The 19,837-nt window shown below is 46.3% G+C and overlaps 2 long non-coding RNA genes across 4 annotated transcripts; one reads left to right on the forward strand and one right to left on the reverse strand.

Moving 5' to 3' along the window:
* Positions 1–1,123: 1,123 nt before the first annotated feature.
* On the reverse strand, positions 1,124–10,875 carry LOC118914500 (uncharacterized). 2 transcript variants are annotated; one of them, XR_008993688.1, is made up of 5 exons: positions 9,627–10,003; positions 7,909–8,103; positions 6,161–6,327; positions 2,742–4,020; positions 1,124–1,757 (listed from the first exon to the last, which is right to left on the reverse strand). It is a non-coding gene; the product is annotated as an uncharacterized LOC118914500 (long non-coding RNA). The 2 variants fall into 2 exon arrangements; XR_005025628.2 differs by lacking the exon at positions 1,124–1,757 and adding an exon at positions 10,846–10,875 and having other exon boundaries at positions 2,356–4,020; positions 9,627–9,779.
* LOC118914499 (uncharacterized) lies at positions 10,063–19,837 on the forward strand. 2 transcript variants are annotated; one of them, XR_008993685.1, is made up of 4 exons: positions 10,063–10,188; positions 12,292–13,210; positions 15,472–15,542; positions 15,826–19,837. It is a non-coding gene; the product is annotated as an uncharacterized LOC118914499 (long non-coding RNA). The 2 variants fall into 2 exon arrangements; XR_008993686.1 differs by having other exon boundaries at positions 13,002–13,210.

A 19,837-nucleotide genomic window follows, 5' to 3' on the forward strand; every position in this document is an offset into this window, starting at 1 on the left:
AAGTAACTACCATATGGTGAGGCTGTACATGGAGCCAGAAATACACTGAAGAATAAAATAGTTCAGGTCCCACTCTCCTCTCTTTGCATCATTCGTTGTGTGTTGACTGGGAAACGGCTCACAGTAGGCCAGCTGGAAACACTTTCAAGAGGGCTTGGGTTCACCAATAGACATGTAAAGGGTCGTTGAGGGGGAAATCGGGCTGTTGGCAGCAGCACCCTCTCCCTGTGAGGGGTACGTACCCTGTGGCCACATCCCTCCCACACACAACTCCTCATGCCACAATGTTGGACTGACTGGACAACAGGTTATCTTGGTGCAAAAATGCTCACGTCCCCTGTCCCTTTTCCTTGTTAAGGGAATGATTCAACTGGTCCCTCATTCCTCTACTGAACGTGCAGCTGAGCTGTTCAGCCTCTGACCGCACAGATCCTCTGACTTCCAGGTGAGCCATCGCATGATGGCCACTCCCCCTAAAGTTAAGAGCCCCGCAGGTGTCAGCTGCCCTAACGTAAGATAAGACACTTATGTTATAAGATCTTAAAAATGTGTTTGAAATAAAATAAACATCTATCTGAAGTTTGGGCTTAACAAGTTTTAAAAAATTAAAAGCTGTGTGCCCTGAGCTACACTTCCACACAACTGTCAGCAGGTGGCAGCTCGCCATTTTCTGTTCACTGTTTGAGGGCTAAGGAGGGGAAATCCGTGTTTCCACAAATCCTGTCTTCGAAAGACAGCCCTGACTAGAAAAGGCATATATATAATATTATCTCATAATGGTATTTCTTTAATTTTATGTGTTATATTGTATTTTTACTGTCTTCATTTTTAAATTCTGTTTACATCATCTCACCACTGATGCAGCATTTTATGTACCAAATTAGCTTTATTTAGGTTTTGAGACATGCAGCTTTTTGGGATTAAGGAGCCCAGTTAAGAGGCGAGAATCCTGAGTAAACACTTTTGTTCTGGAAAGCTACCTCTGAGCAGCTGTTGGACTTTAGGGATTGGGGGGTTGCGGGGACATTGTTCCCCTGCCTTGCCAATGGGTTTCAGCCCCCGGCAAGTTCGCTATGGATTCAGTGTGACCAAAGAAATTGACAGCAAAACGTTCTTTGGGGTGAAAGGGTTTATTACCCTGCTTGTTCTCCGGCGGGAGGTCGAGCACCAGCATCTCTGCCTCCGCGCAGAGCCCTGGGCCGGGCTCTCTGTATAGCTCAGTAACAGCTCATTGCCTACAGGTGCGGAAGCGGCAGCCCAGCAACAGGCCAGGTACATCCTCAGGTGGTTTAAGTTCAGGGAGGATCCTGGCCATAGGAGCACCAACTTCTCCACATCTCTATGCCTCAGTTTGCAGGACTGTTTAACCTCCTTAGGGTAAGAAAGAGCAAAAAATTAACATCTCTCGTCTATTATTTAGCTGCTCGGACCTTACCCCCTTCCAAGGATTTTGATCCATGTCAGTGTTTTTCGAGAAGGGGACATACTTGCTCTTTAGAAAAACCCGAAGTATTCTAAAGGAACTTGGCTTTTAAAGCTGAAAGAGTTCAAGCTTCGAAAGAGGTAGGACAAAATGACCAATTGAATTCAACAAAAACTTACTGAATGCTTCTTAGGAAGACTCAGTTTTGTCCCCTGTAGTAGCCACGCAGCATGCCTCGCTTCAGGTCACCAGCTGTGTGGGGTTTCCCCACACCACACGCTTCTGTGGGTCACCAGCTGGGTTCCACACGTTGACCTGGTTCTAACGCATCTACCTGGAGAACACGTCAGACCCCACAGATTAAGGGCTCTGTCCCACAGGACCGCTTCCACCGGACTTCAGATGCCAGCTGCAGGACTTAAGTCCCAGGCCACTCAGAGCCTCTGTCCAGCTTGGCTACAAATCAGGCCCCACGACCTCCTCCTTGGGATTGATCTGCTAGAGCAGCTCTCAGAACCCAGGGAAACACCCGTGTTTATGCATCCCAGAGGGAGGGTGAGGTCTGGGAGGGCCCCAAAGATGTTCCCATTGCTCTTACTGTTCAGAGAATTCCAAGGGTTTTGGGGCTGTGAACTCAGAAGCGTGGATGGAGACCAAAATATGTCTTACAACAGCTTACAACAGCCTGATCTGGGATTGTTCGGCTTTACAACGGTGTGAAAGCCATACACATTCACTGACCCATATTTTAAGTTTTGAGTTTTGACCTTTCCACAGACTAGCGATGTGATGTAGGACCCTCTCGTGACGCTGGGCGGTGGCAAAGAACCACAGTTCCCAGTCGGCCCGTCATGAGGGTGGACAGCTGAACCCCACACAGCCACCCTGCTCCACCTTGGGCACAAGGCCAGGCCTCAGGGTACAGCAGGCTGGTGTGAGAGGGCTGGGCCCAGCATGGGCTCAGGTAAGCATACTGAGCGTGTGTGAGGTGGGCCAGGCTGAGCTGCGATGTTCAGGAGGTTAGTGTCTAGATGCATTTTCAGCTTAGGATGCAACTCCTTCCTAAGTCAAGGAAGAGCTGTATTTATTTCTTATTATAAGTCACAACATCACAGGATGAGCCCTGGAGACTCACACTTGTGCCCGGAGCACCAGCTCATTAGTGCAGAGTCAAAGGCAGAGGATTTCAGTGAGATGTACTGTGCTATACACTAGGGGCTTTCCATATCATATTTGGTGAATTCTTTTCAACATTTGTGAAAGATAATCATTATTACCCCCATTTCACAGATGAGAAAGCTGATGATCAAGGGATTACCTTGCTGAGGGTGTAAGACAGCGCAGAGGATCAGATAATCAGATCAGACTTGCAGGCTCAGATATCTTGGCTGGCTTACTGGCAGTTTCAGGGCTGCACGTGATTCACGGCACAGCTGAAGCAGGGAGACGCCTGGTGCCCATGTGAAGCTCTCAGGCTCTTTCTTGCTGCCACCCTGGGACTAGGTCTGGTCCTGATCGACCAGCAGGGCCTCTGAATGGTGTGTGTAGAGCATCAGTCACACAGAAAGATGTCTCTTCGTGAAACTGTCCACTTTAAACTGCAATATTACATAGACTGCGTGATGCTTTTTAGGGAGCAAAATCCCATTGTACCCACAAACTGCAGGTGTGACTGGTCATCAGCTCGAGACAGATCAGGTCATCCGGCCCAGGCATCACACAGCTAAGGATTCTCCCACTACAAACAGCACGGTGTGTTTGCCTAGAGGGCTGCCAGTGCCTGTTTACAAGAAAATTTGGCCAGAATATCTTCCTTTTCCAGGGGCGCTTCCCCAGCGGAGGAGAAAAGGTGTACAGCCTGCTGCTCTCGGCCTTCCCGGGTGGGGCCTTGCCAGGCGGGGCAGCACCAGTGCAGCCAGGCTGCAGATCCAGCCAGTCCCTGCTTCCTGACACTTCACAGTCTCTCCAGGCTTCAGGAGGACGTAGGCAGGGGACTTCATGGACGCCAATGCCTCAGTGCGCTCTGGGTTTAATTTCGCCATCAACAGCTCTCACGAGGTCCTTTGCAAGGTTGTGTCTGCTGTTGGTACCGACAGCCTGGCAGCCTGATTCGCAGCCGAAAGGAGAGGAGGGAGCGATGGCTCAGCTGTGCCATTGTATCTGAGCGGGATGTGAAAGTGGGTGATTTTTCCTCTTCCTTTCCAGTGGGTAGCTGGAATTATACCTGTGTAGTCTCTTAGTGGCTTCGATAGATGATCAAATGGTAGTTGTTTGATAAAAGTGGCACAATAATCCTTGGAATTTAATTTTTAGAAAGTAACAAATTCAGACAGCAGCTTACAGAGAGCGGGGTGCCATCACCAGTTAGGACCGGCTGGTGGGGGTCCGTGGTGAGCCTCTTCCCCACGTCACGTGATGATGCCCCGCACATCCATGGTTTGAAGTTGGCCGTGGTTGTGGTATTCACGCCAACAGTGATCAGGTACTGCAAACAGGGACGTTTTCTTCCCAGAAAGCTGGCTGTTGAATGTTTACCAGCACACCGATATTTGTAGACAGATATGCAAGGCTTTCCCAGTCCTATAATCAGCATGCATCTGCCAGAATTAGAGGTCAAATAAAGAATCAACGAATTAAGTATAATAGACAATTCGAGTTTAAATGCATTCAATTTTCTGGGACAGGCAATAGTTGATATCCCTTTCTCCCATCCTGAGTTTATAACCAGTGGGAAGATAGATCAACATCTCAGTTACTAAAGTACCTGCTTAGAGGTCGCGGCATGGCTCTGTGGACCAGAGGGCTCCCTGATTCCTCGTCCCTGAGCTGAGCTCACACTTCCTGTTGTGGGCAGGGCTGGGTCCACAATCTGTGAGCCTCTCTCACAGGCCAGACCTCCTCCCGCGAAGTGGAGCAGAGAAAGTGTGTGTCTGGGTCGGCGTTCTGAGCGACAGACAGACGGGCTGCACGCAGCACCCCTGGGCCAGCTGCAGGGCGTCCCTCTCATCTTGCCCAGCCTGGCCGGCAGGGCTCATGCCTGGACCTGGACGAGGGGATAAGGCATTCTGTCTGGCCCAGGTGGGAACTTGCACTGTGGAATGATTGTCTGCCCTGCAGTATATTCTGTTTTAATTCTCTGCCTCACCACGTACTAAAATCAGACGGTGATCCTATGGTGCCAGACATTTTGCTCAGTAATGTTGAACAGCTGAAGTGAAGGGGTGGGAAGGTTTTCAAATCTTTTTCTGGGAAGTGGTGGTGTATTTACTACAGAGGTACCTAAAAGACAGGCTAGGCAGCTTTGATTTCTCTTTCTCCTTTTCAGAAAGCTGTTAACAAAGACCAACTTACATCAACCAGTGTGAAAATATCAGAACCCTTTGAGCACTTCCATCACACAACCAGTTAATTCACTGAAAAGGAGACAATCAGATCAAGCATTTGTTTAAATGACTTGGTGTTTGGCCGAACTGACCAGCTTCTTGAGGGAACTGACATCACTTCTGTCGGGGGTGGTAACTCGCAGCCAGTGGAGACAGCCTCTTTTTCTCTGTCAAATCACAACATAATATAGTTTTGTCTAAATTTCTAGTTTCATGAGGAAATGTTTAAAAGAATGCACAATCTGATTTTATTTTAATTGTAAGTCTGATACATTTTCCCTGGTACTGAGCATGGTATTTTCTTCTGGGGGCCTGAGATATTTTCAGGCTTTTGTGTGACTCCTGGCATTTCCTTAAGGTCTAATCAGATCAAATTCCAAGTGGAAGATCTTTGGTTAGATTTGTTTAACAAAAATGTCCTTTGAAGGATGGCTGTTATCTAAGCAGCCCCTGACTTTGGGGATCTCTAGATGATGCGAAAATGCAGCCTAGGTGGACATCTGCAGACTCCTTTCTTGTCCTTGGGAAATTAGGCGGTCCCCTCGCAGCACCACAGGGCCTCGGAGCTGTTACCAAGGGAACCAATGTCCACAGGCCCCGCAGGAGGCCAGGGCCAGGGGGTCATCACCAGGCTCCATCTCTGTGCCCGGGGGAAACATTGGTGCGCCTTTGTAAGGAGGCTTGTTTTCCTGCACATATGGCCCCCAAATGAACAGTGGTGCCCGGGCACCTCCGCTCTGGCATGAGCCACCTGCCCTGTTCCAAGTCTCAAGCTACACGTCACTTAGGAGAATCCGTGCATTTGTCTTGTTTGTTTGATGGGCTCATTTTGGGGACTGTCTCACTCCCTGAGTCCCCTGGGAAATGATCACACTGATGACAATTTGCCAAAGACTATTATTCCTGTTTTTGTTACTGCACCAACAGCCCCGTTATACAAGCACCTTTACAGGATGTGACGGAATAATAGACTCTGGTTTGTGTGTCACTGGCATTAAGTTTGCATGTCACTCATTTTTAGTCACAAATCATAGATGCCTCTTCACACCAATGCTCCTTCCCTTCCGGAGACCTTGAACACCTCTTCTTTGGGGCTAACTCCTCCTTGGGCTCTCTGCCTCCTTCGCTTCAAAGAATGCTGTGCTCGTGTGCATTAAACACTGACATTTCACAGATGACACATGTCAGAGGTGAAGAGTCTGAGGAAGCCCCAGGCTTTGGTGGGCCCCTGTTAGGCATTCCGGCTGACATTGTTGCCATCTTTTATCATATGCTTATTAAATATGATACATTGTCATTTATGGATAAATTTTTAAAATAGTTGTTATTGTTGAAGACAAATTTAGACAGTTACCTCCATGGTTGAAATGCTTGTCATCATTGAATTCTCCTTTATCGGTTATTCAAGAAATATTTTATGGACGTCTTCCATGCGCCCTGGACCAGGCTGGGTGCTGGGAATGAAGATGGTCCTGGTGGACCAAAGGCGTGGTTTAGTCCCTTCCCTGACAGCCGCTCAGTCTAGATGTGAGATAAACAAGCAAAGAAGGCGTTAGCATGTGAACTGTAAGGGTGCCCGCAGAACAGAGTAGCTGGGTTGGGCTGAAATTGATGCTTGGCTACATTCAAAGTATGAAACAAAACATTTCTTTCCTTAAGAACCTACTCCATCCATACGAAGGAGTGGAAAACAACTTGAAAGTGTGTTTAACATGGAATGTACACATATTCAAGCATATTTTGTATGGTGGTGTGTGCACTACACCTGAAGCATGTCGGGACAATAGAAGCCGTATATCGTGAAGGTGGGCTCCACAGGGAGCCAGATTCAGCAACAGGGCTGAGGAAGGACAGAGGGAAGTTGTTGTTCCATATATGGTGTTGGCAGTGGGCTGTTTCAGCATCCCTGGATCTCTGTGTGTGAATTTAAATTCCTCTTGTTTTGAAGTTCAAGGTCTGTAGTGGGACCCTCTAAATAATCTATGACAGAGAATAAAGTACACCTCCTTCACTTTGCAAGAGAACACAGAGTGTGGTGAAGACGTCTAGTGTCAGCCAGGGCGACGGGCAGTGGTCTGCATCCCAGTAGGGACCACGCAGAGCTTGGCCTGGCTTGACAAGGGGCTGAATGGCTTGAAGGGCTAGAAGCCCACAGAGGGATACGTAATATACCTTCTTCGTGGTTTCGCTGTCTAGTTTTGCACCCTTGAACATTGTCTAAGTCCTTCAAAAGTATTGCATGAAATGGTGGCCCAGACCGATTCTTATGTGTGTGCAGCACCCTCCTTGGTGACCCCCACGGGTTCCGGAGGCCCTCTCAAGGGAGTCCCTTCCTGAGCTGGTGGGAGTGTAGCACAGGCAGGATTCAGTGTGAATAGTGATGGCCCCTCCGCGCCCCAGCTGGCACTGGAGGCAGCACCCCATGCGGTGGGTGCTCCGCAGGCCCCTCTCTAGCCAGCTCTGCTTCTGGATGATTGTCTGAAGCCCCTCAACTTCGCTTTTCCCTTCCCACTTCAGTCATGATGTAAAACGGTTACACCATTTTTAACAACTCATTTTCAGGCATTAGCTTCCAAGTGGGAACTTGGTGGGGGAGGGTCTCCCTCAAATACGTAGCTTTTCAGTTGCTCAGACCCAACTATATGCCATCGCCGACCCGGTAGTTATTCACCGCGCGTTTATCATCCGTATTGCCCCGTGTTTTCCTAGTTATCGTACCATGTTCGTCTCTTTTTAATATGCTCAACAGTCTTCGCTTTCACTTCTCACTCAAAATATTTACGGTTGTTTTGGTTGGGCTTTTCACTCATTCGCTGAACAAATACTTGCTGGGCCCCTGTGTTTGCTGTCCTAGGAACTGGGGATAGGGTGCTGCTGGGACAGCCACAGGCCTGTTGCCTCAGAGGGCACAGCGGAGCCTTGTCTAGGTCACCTCGGTTCTGTCTTTCCCACTGTCCCACCCTGAGACTCCCTGGGGGAGAAGGGAAGCACCTGCCCCCCCACAGCTTTGTGCCTCCCCCCAGGGCTCAGCCCTGGCTTCTGCCCATGGACAGGGCTTCACTCTTCCCCCCGATCCTGAGATCCCGGGGCGTGGCCGCTCACAGGCAGTGCTTGCTCCTGTCTCTGTGGCTCTGTGCAAGGCCGTCCCTAGGCTCTGGAGAGTCCTCACCTCTGTCAGCAAGACACGCACCAGCCCCTCAAGGCCCCCAGTTCCTTCTGAACAATGCTCCCATTCCTCAGCCACACCTACCAGCTTGCAGGTTCTCAGTAGCACCTGGGTTCTCGTTTAGGACAAAACTATTCAGGAACATAACATGGATGTAATTCATATCAGAATGCCAGTGTGTTTATAAAAGAGAAAAACTCCAAAGAGATTTCTATTTTTTTAAGTAATACATGCATCTGTTAAAGATCCATTTGTACGAAGTCCCAACTTATCCTCTTCCAAGGAGGAAACTACGTTTATAAGTATGTTATAATCTCTTCCAGATACATACTCTACACGAATATGAATAGGAGTCCTGAGGCTTTTGTGAGGGAACCAGACGGAATTGCTCTAAGTTCATTTGGAAAAATAAAAACAGAGAAGGTGAGGAAACTATGATAAAGAATAGTGAAAACTGATGCAGTGGGGAACAAGTTGCCCTCGACCCTCTTAAGGTCCCTAGTTGGGTCTGAAAATTAAACTGATAGAGACAGGTTTACAGGAGAAAAGCATACAAATTATGAATGTTAAGTTTCATGTTTCATGGGGGCCTTTATAAGCACATGAAAACTTGGAGGAATGGCTGAAACTGAGCATTTTTGTGCTGGGTTTGATGAGGGGTGAACAGCTGTGGGGAAATACGGCAGGTTAAGGAGTCTGAGGTCGTGCAGCAAATGGGGGAACTTAGCAAGGCCTGTGGGTTAGGGTTCTTCTCAGGGTCCTTTCATCTCTGGAGACAAGGATGGTCCTGTCCTCTGGGTGCAGGAGGGCACCTCCTGGTGTTTCAGGGGAGGTCAGAGCGACCTTCCTGCTTCTGCTGTTTTCTCAAACTCCTTCATTTAAAATACTCAGTGTGCCAAGGTGGCATGGTCTGGGGTGGCATATCCCGGACCCCATCGTAGATGTTCCAGACAGCGGTAGTACTAGTCACTGCCAGCACTTAGTGACCCCTGACCCCGTGCCAGGCATGGCTTTGAACACTTTACAGGCATTAGTCATCGGATCATCAAAACAACTCTGTGAATTTGGTAGTATTATTATCCCCCTTTAAGGATGAGCGTTGAGGTAACTTGCCCAAGATCACAAAGTCGGGGGAGGCTGATCCAAACCCAGACCTCGGGCCTCAGAGCCCACGTCATTAACCGCGATGCCATCCTGTTCAAGGCTATTAAGTGGTCATAAAAGCTACACAATAAAAAGTACGATATTGACATAAGGACAGATAAGCATCACTGGGATAGAACAGACAGCTCAGAAATAGGTTCATGGTAAAGATGACATTCTAATTTAATGGGAAATGGTGGGATATTTAATAAGTGATGCCAGATACTGTGCTATGCCTTTAGAATAAATCAGAATCAGATCTTTTCTTCATGTTATATGAAAAATCTAGATGGATTGAAAGCCTCAAAAGGAATTAAAAATAAAAATACATCAAGAGAAACTCAGACTTTGTAAAGGAAAAGACTGACACATTTAACTACTTGAAATGAATCAAAAAAGTTATAGCCTAGGAAACATATCTGTGGTACCTATGAGATCCAAAGGACGTCTGCAGAGTGACGTGACAAAGAAACTAATAGAAAGATGAGCAAAGGATGTGAACAGAAAACACAGCTTTTTGAGAGAACACTGGCACATCTATTGAGATTTAAAGTCCATGTAGTGTTTGACTTGGCAAATACATACTCAGAAGTCCGTCCCATGCAAATAAACACACGCGGAGGAGGATACACGCAAAAGCGTGGTCATTAAAGCGTTGTTTGTACTGGGGGAGGGAAGAGCAAGACAGAAACCATTTGAAAGCCTGACAATAGGGAAATGACTGAATCAGTCCCACCGTATAGACATCACACAGCCACTCTAGACGTGTCTCAGATCTCTACTCACTGACCAAGAGAGATACTCTTGGGTAGACGGCAACATAAATTTAAAAGAAAAGTACCAGATGATGTGGGTAACATGACTCCATGTTTGCCAAAGTAAAGCAAACGGAAGGTGAGCAAATAACACCCTGGCAGGTGCGTTTGTGAGTCTGACGGAGGCAATGCCCAGGAGTCACTCCAGGCTGTGGGCTGTTACCGCGGGGAGGAGCGGGAATGGGGCAGGGTCGTGAATGCTCCGGGCTTTCAAATGAACGGATCTGGCTCTTTGATCTGTGAGGACGCACTGCCCGTGTAAGTCTGATAGCTTTTCCCTGAGCCCTCCACTGTGCTGTATTTTGGCATCTCTCTTTCATCCTGCCCGGAGCGCGGCTGACCTGGCCATTACTTCCCTTTGCCCACTGAACACAAATGTTTCCATCTCTCCAGGCCCAGAGGGGCCCCAAAGGAAGCTCTTCCCTCTTGTTCCCCAGCTAGACTGCTTTGTACCCCTATGCTTACTACTGTTACTTTATCTTAACCATGTTACACGTTTACTTGTCTGCCCTCCCTCTGCTAGAACGTAAACATAAGGGTGGAGACCGTGTTTCACACACTTAACTATTCTCTGGGCCTGGCACAGGGTCTGGGCTTAATAAATGTTTCTTGAGTGGAGAGGCTGCCTTTGAAGGACAGACTTACCTGCCTGGAATAGTTCATGAGCCTATTTATGATGCTGTTCAAGAATATCATTGTTCTAGTCAGCAAACCTTAAAAAAACCTGATGATTAAGGAAATTTTAAACCCTTTTCTGCTGAACCTAAGTGGAAAAAGTCCCTAAGATAGTTGTTTAAATTAGACTTGAGTGGTAAAACCTTCTAGTCCACTGTTGACGTTTGTAATAAAAATGCAAACATCACTGACAGACCCAAATGGCAGTGATGGGGGGGGGGGGTCTTATGCCATGCTCACCATTGAAGTTTACTTCTGTTTTGATCCCCCCAATGGAAAGTACTGTTGAAAAAAAAATTGCTATAGAAGTAAAAACAAAACAAAACAAAAACACTAATAATGCAGAAATTTATAAAGAAGGAAGCAAAATCACCTGGAATCTGATTATCTAGTAATTAATACATTAGCATTTTAATAAAATATATATTTTCAGGCTTTTTTCTGTGCCTGTACTCACAAATATTTTTACAAAAAAGACTCATATTAGTCTACTATTTTGCAACCTGAGTTTTTCACTTAAATCTGGTTACTCTCCATATTAATAAATATAGATGTGTGTCATCACTCTTAGTGGTATTTTTTATCAGGATGTATCATAAGTTGTTGAAGCAATTTCCTATTGATGTATATTTTCAGTTGCTTCTAATGTTTCACTGGCATAAAAACATACTTTGGGATTGCCATCTTGGATTTTGTGCTTGTCTGATTATTTTCCTAGGATCAATACATTTTAAAGTTTGGTAACATAATGCCAAATTTTCTCAAGAAGATATTTTCTAGTTTCTGCCCTGGTCAACACTATAGGCAGGAACATGTTTTGCAAACTTATCTCATCATTGAGTACTGCCATTCTTGTTAATCTGCATTTCTTTGATCACTGAGGTCAAATATTTTCTCATTTGTTCTCTTTGAACTTTGATTATGGTGGTGTGTGTGTGTGTTCAAGAAGTTTAAAAATTTGTATGTGTTCAATCATCTTTTAAGGGTTTTGGCTTTGGGATTGTATTTAGAAATGTTTCTTTCATGTCTAAGATAATATGTTAATGTACCTGTGTTTTCTATTATACTTTCATCATTTTGTTTTTTACTATTTAAATCTCTGATCTACCTGACAATTACTTTTATGTGTTTTATTGAGGTGCATACGATAAAAGGCACAAATCTTAGTGTACAGCTTGATGAACTTTGACATGTGTATACACTCATGTAACCATTGCCCAGATCAAGATATCAAACATTCTCACTATTATTTTCCCTTCATCTGTTTTGTCCAGGCCTCCACCATGGCAAACACTAGTCTGTTCTGTGTTTATGAGTCTATTTCTGTTTTGTTTTGTTTTTTAGATTCCATCTATAAGTGAAATCATATGGTATTTGTCTTTCTCTGTCTGACTTATTTCACTGAGCATAAAACCCTCCAGCGTGATCCATGTTGTCTCAAATGACAAGATTTCATTCTTTTTGATGGCTGAGTAATATTCCGGTGTGTATATGCATCACTTCTTTATCCATTCATCTGTTGACGGACACTTAGTTGCTTCCATATCTTGGCTGTTGTAAATAATAATCACCTGCCAACTATTTTGGGGTAAGATTTGAAATGGAGCTCGAGCTTAATTTTCCCCAAATCGTAATTGGTAATCATACTGCCTTTTACAAATAATTTACCCTTCCCCATTCAACCAGCTGCAGCAGGAACCACTCCAGCAGTGATTTGTGGGCCAGGCACCCCCTCAGCCTTTGGGCACATGAGCATTTAAACTCCACCACTGCAGGATGAAACAGGTAATCGCATTAGCCCCCAATTATTAATAAGGAAACTAGGACAGAGAAGCTAAGCAATCTGCCCAAGATCGTGTGACAAGTCATTGTGGAGTCCAGACTGGCACCGGAGAGCTCAGTCCTGAGCCCACCATCCCAAGCCTGCACCACTGTCGGTGATGCCCTTGAGGCCCGGCCCCAGGCCCCCACAGCTGCTTTCCTCGCCCCAAGAGGAGTGCTTTCCTTCCTATATGTGCAACCTGCTCACCTGCAGGACTCAGACACCTGCCTGGGAGGAAGATCACATGTGCACACGCTCCTCTTCCATAATAAATGCACTTTCTACGGTGGTGCAGTCAGGGAATTGAGTGTATTTGCTCCAAATGCATGCTTTGCTCATAGAAGCATCAATTCTCCCTTTCTCTATCATTTGCTTCTGTTTTTACTGAAAAATAATATATGAGCATAGTAAGCATTTACGTAGCATCAGAGTAAGCACTGAAATAAGTCTGTGTTCCTACAACCCCTCCAGAGGCATTTACTAGGAAGTTTTCTGTACCTATAAAGGTGTGTGTGTTTACTTTTTGTTCCACATAAAGAATAATTGTCAAAGTATCCCTTCTGCACCTTTTCAGTTCGTGCATCTTGAACCTAGTTCCATTCGGACACCCACAGAGCTGGCTCACTCCCTAACGACATCACGGTATCCTGCTGCAAGGATGGGCCATAATTTATTTAACCACCCCCTATGGGTGGGCATTTAGATTGTTTGCAACGATGCTTTTACAGCAATGACAGAAACATCCTTGTTCACTTGTCTCTCAGGACGTATGGGAGAATATAGGTAAGATAAAATTATAGCAGTGGAATTGCTAGCTCAAAGTTTACGTACATCATCAATTTTGATAGATAACGCCAAATGGAATGATAGATGTTTTCAAAGCTAGATCGTACTTTAGAAATTACATAGATGACTTTCAATAAATAGTTCTTGAATACTGAATGACTTTTGAAGAAAGAGCAATTTAAACATGTGTAGACAAAAACAAGCACTAATAAGTATGGAAAATAGGGCTAATACACTGATTTGATGTTTCTCTGAAATCAGATATTTAGATTAAAAGTAATATGATGTTAAGGTAACAAAGTCAAAGACCACTAATGCCCCGGCTGCCACGCACTGGCTGAGAAGCAGCATCAGGGAGGCTGAGTTCAGGCGTCGGAAACCAGAGCTCCCATGTTGGAGTCCGGGGTGCGCTGCCTCTGAGTTGCATGGCTGGGAAAACTTCTTTCACTTCTCTGGGCCTCAGCTTCTTCATGTCCAAATGAGGGACATGACCGTACCCGCTTCATAGGATTGTAATGAGAATGGCTGAATACATACAAAATCCTCAGAGCAGGCTTGGCACACTGTGAGTGCTCGGTGACTGTCAGCCGCTGGGTTCAGTCTCACTTGGATGATGGTGGAAAGGGAGACAGATGACCAGGTGAGCCAATGGCTGGCATAGTCCCAGACAAGGGAATTGAATGCAAGAGTGAGATGGGGAGCAGATATAAAAGCAGGCTTCTCTGCTGAGGCCCCTGACACAGCTGGAGAACCTCCCCACCTTTGTGTTCCAGGAAACACAGTTGCTCCTGGCCCCACGGCGGAGGGTGCACGTGGCTCAGTGCGAGACCGACTGGGGCAACTGAATGGAACACTGGAGTGTTCAGCTTTAAGGCCAAAGTATGACAAAACAATGGCAATCACGCCAGTGATTAAAACATCCTCATACAATAATACAAGAAAGTGATTGTTTAGAATGTTGGATGTGATTTTTGACTGGAGCAAATTGCTTTGTTCCATTCATGAGAATAGTAGGGATTTTTAGCAAACATTATATAGTGTTTTCCATTTTTGAAGACCTTATTAAATAATAAAGTTTGCATTATTTTACATGCTGTAAAACTATTGCACAGAGCTGTATGTGATCCATAAGCTATATACGATCCATCATATACATGAGTACATATGTACACTTATATGTGCCACGTTATTTTCAGATTAATGATAATAATTCTGCTCACTTGTTTCATGCTTAAAATTATTCTACGAATTTTTCACCTTTTGAAGACTGGTTCCATTTTCTTCATGGTGTGTCCTGATTAATCTCTACTCTTGAAGAAAAAGTAAGAAATTGAAACATCAAACTTACTTAATATCAAATTAAAGAAAAAGTGTTATTTTTCTATTGTGGAGAAAATGCATAGTCAGGAGGGCATATCAAATTAATCCCCGTTGAAATGTTAATTTTATAGTAACATTAGCTCTGAGAGAAATCATGAGTCTGATTCCATTAAAATGAGTCAATTTCTGTAGGACATAAACTACACGAATCCCTTGTGGTGGGTGGAGGGGAGGAATACAGCTATTTCTAGCTTGATAACAAAATGCAATTTCTGCATGATTTTTACCTGTACAATCTCTCAGGAAGAGACAGTTATTGTTCTACCAGCCAAAACAAAACAAAATGAGACCTTGTAATTAATTCTTTCACTGCACAAACTAAAGGATTCCAGATGGTGGTGCTGTTTTCATGAAGGGAAACATTCTGAAACTGGGTTTTTTTTTTAGAGGTAAATTATTATGATTGCTCTTTTATTTGCAAATTAAGCTGTTAAAACACCAATACAACATTTATACAATTCGTATTAGCCTTTAAAAGCAACTGTTTTCAATTTGAGATTATTTTAATCTTTAGTGATTAATCCACAATGAATTTAGCAAAAAGATAGTGATCTACTTACTCATGGTAGCTAGCCATGCAAAAACGTGCATCACCATTCCTCTATTTGAAAAGCAAAATGTCCAGAGAATGCCTTATCTTGGCAAAACACAGGGCTGCACTTATGAAGATTTACAAAATGGTAGAGAAGGTGAAAAATTCAAGATAAAACCATGACTAAACACTACACAAATTCAAACAAGGCAGCAGACTGAAGCCGAACGGTGGACGGTTGCACGGTGGACGGCTGCCCGGTGGACGGCTGCCCGGTGTCATTCTACGTGTGCCAACGTTTTTGGTGGGAGAGAATGGCAGATGCTTATATGTCTTTGTTTTCAAGAGTCACTTCCCAAGAGATGAGAGCTTCTTCCCTTCTATAAGCCGCCTGCATGAAGTAACGCCTGAGTCTCTGTGGGTGGCGGTCTGCATGTGGTGGGAGGGAAGGGGAGAAACACCACCCGTGCACTTGATGTGATAAGAAGCCAAGTGTTCCCCGGGAAGGGCTGCGCCCTCCTGCGGGTCCGGGCGGGGGCTGCCTGGGGTGGAGACAGTCCCCCTGGCAGAAGCCTGCATTAAAATGATTCAGTGAACCTCTCCCTGGGTGAAAATCCATCACTCCCTGTCAGGAGAATTAGACACTCAAGTTCCCGCAATCAAAATGTCCTGGGCAGTTTTAACTGTTTTCTTGTTTTAGAGCCGGGGAGAGCACAGCGCTGTGACGAAGGGGCGCCAAGACTTGGACTCAAGTCCCATCAACGGTGACCTTTGACCTGGGCACCTGCCACCCTCGGCCCGGCTGGGCCTCGGAAACCGGCGCGGGCGGCGGCCGGAATCCAGATGACCTCCCCGGCCGTTTACGAATCCGGGGCTAAGATTCCAAATCAAAGACACCCACGGCGGCGGGACTCCATGGCACATTAATCTATGTTAATTAACACGAATATATATAACTACACACATTAATATATATTTAAACAAGTAGCAAAATCTATTTTTGTTATTAACAAGGAAAATCTTTGCTAAGCACCCCTCTCCCCAGCCAGCCAAGCTGCTTTCACGCCTCCTATATTATCAGCCAGGATCACAGGCCATGCCTGAAGCATGACTGGCCTGGAACCGGAATGACTCACCTTCCGGCGGGAGGAGGGACCCGCTGTCCCCGTCTCAGGGCCCCGGGGCTCTCCTGGGGAGCAAGCATGGAGGAAGGAAGGGCGGCTGGGGAGGCGGACAGCAGGGCCACACGCATCGCTGAGTGGCAGTTGTTCGGGGTCGTCACACCCACAGGCAGGATCAGAAATACACGCCTGGGCGGCGACGTCCGTGCCCACACTAGCATCATTCATCGACCATGGCCTGACTTCAGTGAGTTATGTACGCAACATCACGTTACTTCTTTTTTGCACCAGAATAATAACTCCTCCCACCCCCATTTGGCTTAAGTTGCCAACATGACACCCCATTATCCCACATGCCTGGGTGTCCTCCTCAACCACACTAGTCCACCCGAAGAGGAGGCTGTCACGACTCGTCCCTGCCTCCCGAGCTTGGGAGCTGCTCAGGCTTGCCTGCTGTCCCGGCAACGGCCCTGGCGGCTGCGGGGCTGGTTCAGGTCGCTCCTCGGCCCGAGGGCTCCCTCTTGCTCCCGATTCCTACGGCCTGGGAGCCTTCTCAGGGCACAGGCCACTTACTTTAGAGTGTCTCTCAGTTTGGTTTGTCAGCTGCTTCCTCATGACCAGATTTAGGTCATGCACGCAGGGCAGGGCTGTCACAGAGATAATTGTGTCAGGGAAATGTGATATGTGGGAGAATGTGCCTCCGTGTGGACATGCTTCTTCAGAGCAGCAGACACCCAGTAAGTATATGTTGACTTCCTTCTGGGAGGATGAACACACGTTGTGGTTGTCCCCCAGAAGCCATTAATTCGTCACACTAACTAGGACGTCCTTAGACCCTGGGGCTGGGCCCAGGGGCAGGCAGTTGGAGAACAGAAGGAAGGGCCTGGGCGACCCCCATGTGGGAGGAGGACATTGCCCTGGGCTCTTGCCCCAGACTTCTGTTTCTAATCACTGCTCTCAAACCCTTAGAATTCCTAAACCTACAATTTTCTGTGTCAAACCCAGAAACCCTGCTTTCCTTATGGTGCAAAGCCCCAAAACCATCGGTGTGAAAAGTTTCCATTTACCCAGAGCAGCTCGTGGGTTATGGGGGAGAGGCTGTGAGTGACGGGTATGAATACTAAGCAGATGGGGTTACAAATTATATTAGCTTTTCCCTTGAACTTCATCAAAGTGAGTTTTATGTATGTCTTGTCCTCTGGGTAAAAGAACTTCATGTCATCTAAAATCCGAATGTGAAAATACCTTCTGTAAGAAGAGACTTTTGTAGTGTTTCTTTTCCCCCAATGAGGAAAAACTGGATAGAGCCACAAAGACTTCAAAGGATGTGAAATCACTGGGCAGGAGGCCCAGCCAGAGTCCCCACCAGGAGGAGTCCCAAGCTCTTCCTCTTTAGGGAGCACAGGTTCCCAGATAATTCAGCCCAAGAATGCTTCAACTAGAGGCATGCGCTTTGGCTTAATGTGAAGAGACCCAAAGAGTATGGACACGACTGCAGTGCGGTGGACAGAGAGAGGTTTCCTTTCGGCGCACGTTCACCCAGACGGTAACAGAAGCCACAGCGAAGATGGGAATTTTGTTTTTTACTTCCGGGTTAAAATAATTCTTGCCAAAATGTCTCTTCATTGGTGTGAGACTGTCCAGCCCATCAGAACGGTGCTGCTTGCCAAAGATTTCTCATGTGGGGATCACTGTTTTTTTAGAGAGGTAAGAATATTTGTTTATCTCCATTTCCATTCTTCAGGAACTTTCCTGTCATGCAGGATTCAACACAGTTTACCCAGGCCTCACTTCCTCTTCTTGGGTTCAAAAAAAGGATGAGTTCGGTCCAAGGTTTCCCATATTTTACAATGCAGGCATCTAGTGCTGGTCAGGATTTGGGGAGGGAGTGCATTTAAAAGACTGGGAGAAGAATAAGAGGAGGGGCCCCACCTAGGGCTGTGCCCAGCCAGATGAGCCAGGGCGCGACTGCCCGAAAGCTGGCAGCTCTCAGCCTGCACGACACGAAGACAGGGAGCTCGGTCAGCTCTCAGCTGACAGGCCCTCCTGTCTCCGGACACCCCGGCAGCGGCTCCTGGAATGTGCACTTCATGGACAAGCGCAATTAGAAATAAGAGGAATATGGAGATACAGAGAAGACAAAGTCTTAGAATAAAGGTCAGTCCTTAAACTGGCATAATTTAAAATATATGAGAAAAACACATGATAATGTCCTTATTTTTCTTATTTTTTTCCTGGCCCATGAAAGTCCAATCCTGGGTCAGCACTAGTAGGACCCACATAGATGTTTTGAGAACCACTGTCCCTACTCCACAGAGTGACCTGTGGTGTTTCAATCTGCAAATCCACTCCAGATATTTAAACAGCACCTATTTGGGGTACAAAAGCGAATGGAAACACTTTTGAAAAAAAAAGTACGTTTTTTGTATTTAAGCTGATAGCTTTAACCTCTGCTTGCTGATAAGGCCAGAAAGGTGGAGTGTGAAGAAGAGTATGAACATCTGGGAGTTATGCGTGTGTAGCCAAGAACCCTAACTCAGGCAAATGACTTCCATCCTTAACAGCAGGCTCCCAGAGTCCAGACCGCATTTCTCTCTCATCAGGACGGGAAATATGCAAACTGTTTTCCCATTAAGGAGAAACTCACTGTATTCTGCCCTTATTGCCCAACATGCTAGACGGGAGCAGGGTCGGGATTGACTGGGGGACAAGGGTCTGCATGGGCGAGCTGTGTGTGCTGCTGTCACCCTCGTGGCAGCTGAGCTAAGGCTGCAGGGACGGGCACAGGACACTGCGCACGAGGACAGCGCATTGGCCAGTGCTTCCCTTCTCCGACTTGCCGTGAGATGGACTCGCCCGACCAAATTCCTCTCTGTAGAAAACAGTGTTATGAGAGTCCAGCAAAGAGCTCATGAATTCACAACGTTTTTAGCCCCCCTCCCAGAGGTGGGAGAATTGGAAGGTAGTCATTTTCACAATACTGTTTTCAGAACTCAAAACTAAAATATTCCATAATGACAAACCGTCCACACACCCTTCTAAAATGATGTTAAAGAGAACACTTCTTTCTAAAAGCATCTGGGTTCTGAAGAGAAAGGGTGGGTTGAGAGTGCCCTGTTCTCTGAAAGGGTTTCGGAGTTCTGCTCAATTGCCGGTGGTGGTTGGGCATCGTTAGGCAGTGTGGTCACCCAGCTCCAGAAAGGGCGTGTTTGGAATGACCCGTGTCTGCAGAGGGCTCTTCGGCTTCAGTGGTGAGAGATGCTCTGGGCAGAGAAGGCGCCCTCGGAGGCCCCTCGGGCGAAAGTGAATCATTTTACCTTAGAGAGAAGCTGTGTGATAGGAGTTCGAGAGCCTGCATTTCCTTTACTGAATTTCTCTTTAAAAATATTCTGGAAGATCTTCAGATTATCCAATTATTTGCTAAAATCAAATTGAGCTTTAGGAGGATTTCCTTAGATGAAACCTTATCCCTGTTGTCTGCTCAGCGAGTTGGTCTGCAGGGGGGCCTGGCACAGGGCTACTGTCCCCAAAATACTGCTCAACTAGAACGTGTGTCGCAGATGACAGTGTGGTCTTGGGTTAGCTGAGACT

The sequence above is a fragment of the Manis pentadactyla genome, chromosome 14 (genome assembly GCF_030020395.1).
Source record: "Manis pentadactyla isolate mManPen7 chromosome 14, mManPen7.hap1, whole genome shotgun sequence".
In the NCBI taxonomy this organism is placed as follows: domain Eukaryota; kingdom Metazoa; phylum Chordata; class Mammalia; order Pholidota; family Manidae; genus Manis; species Manis pentadactyla.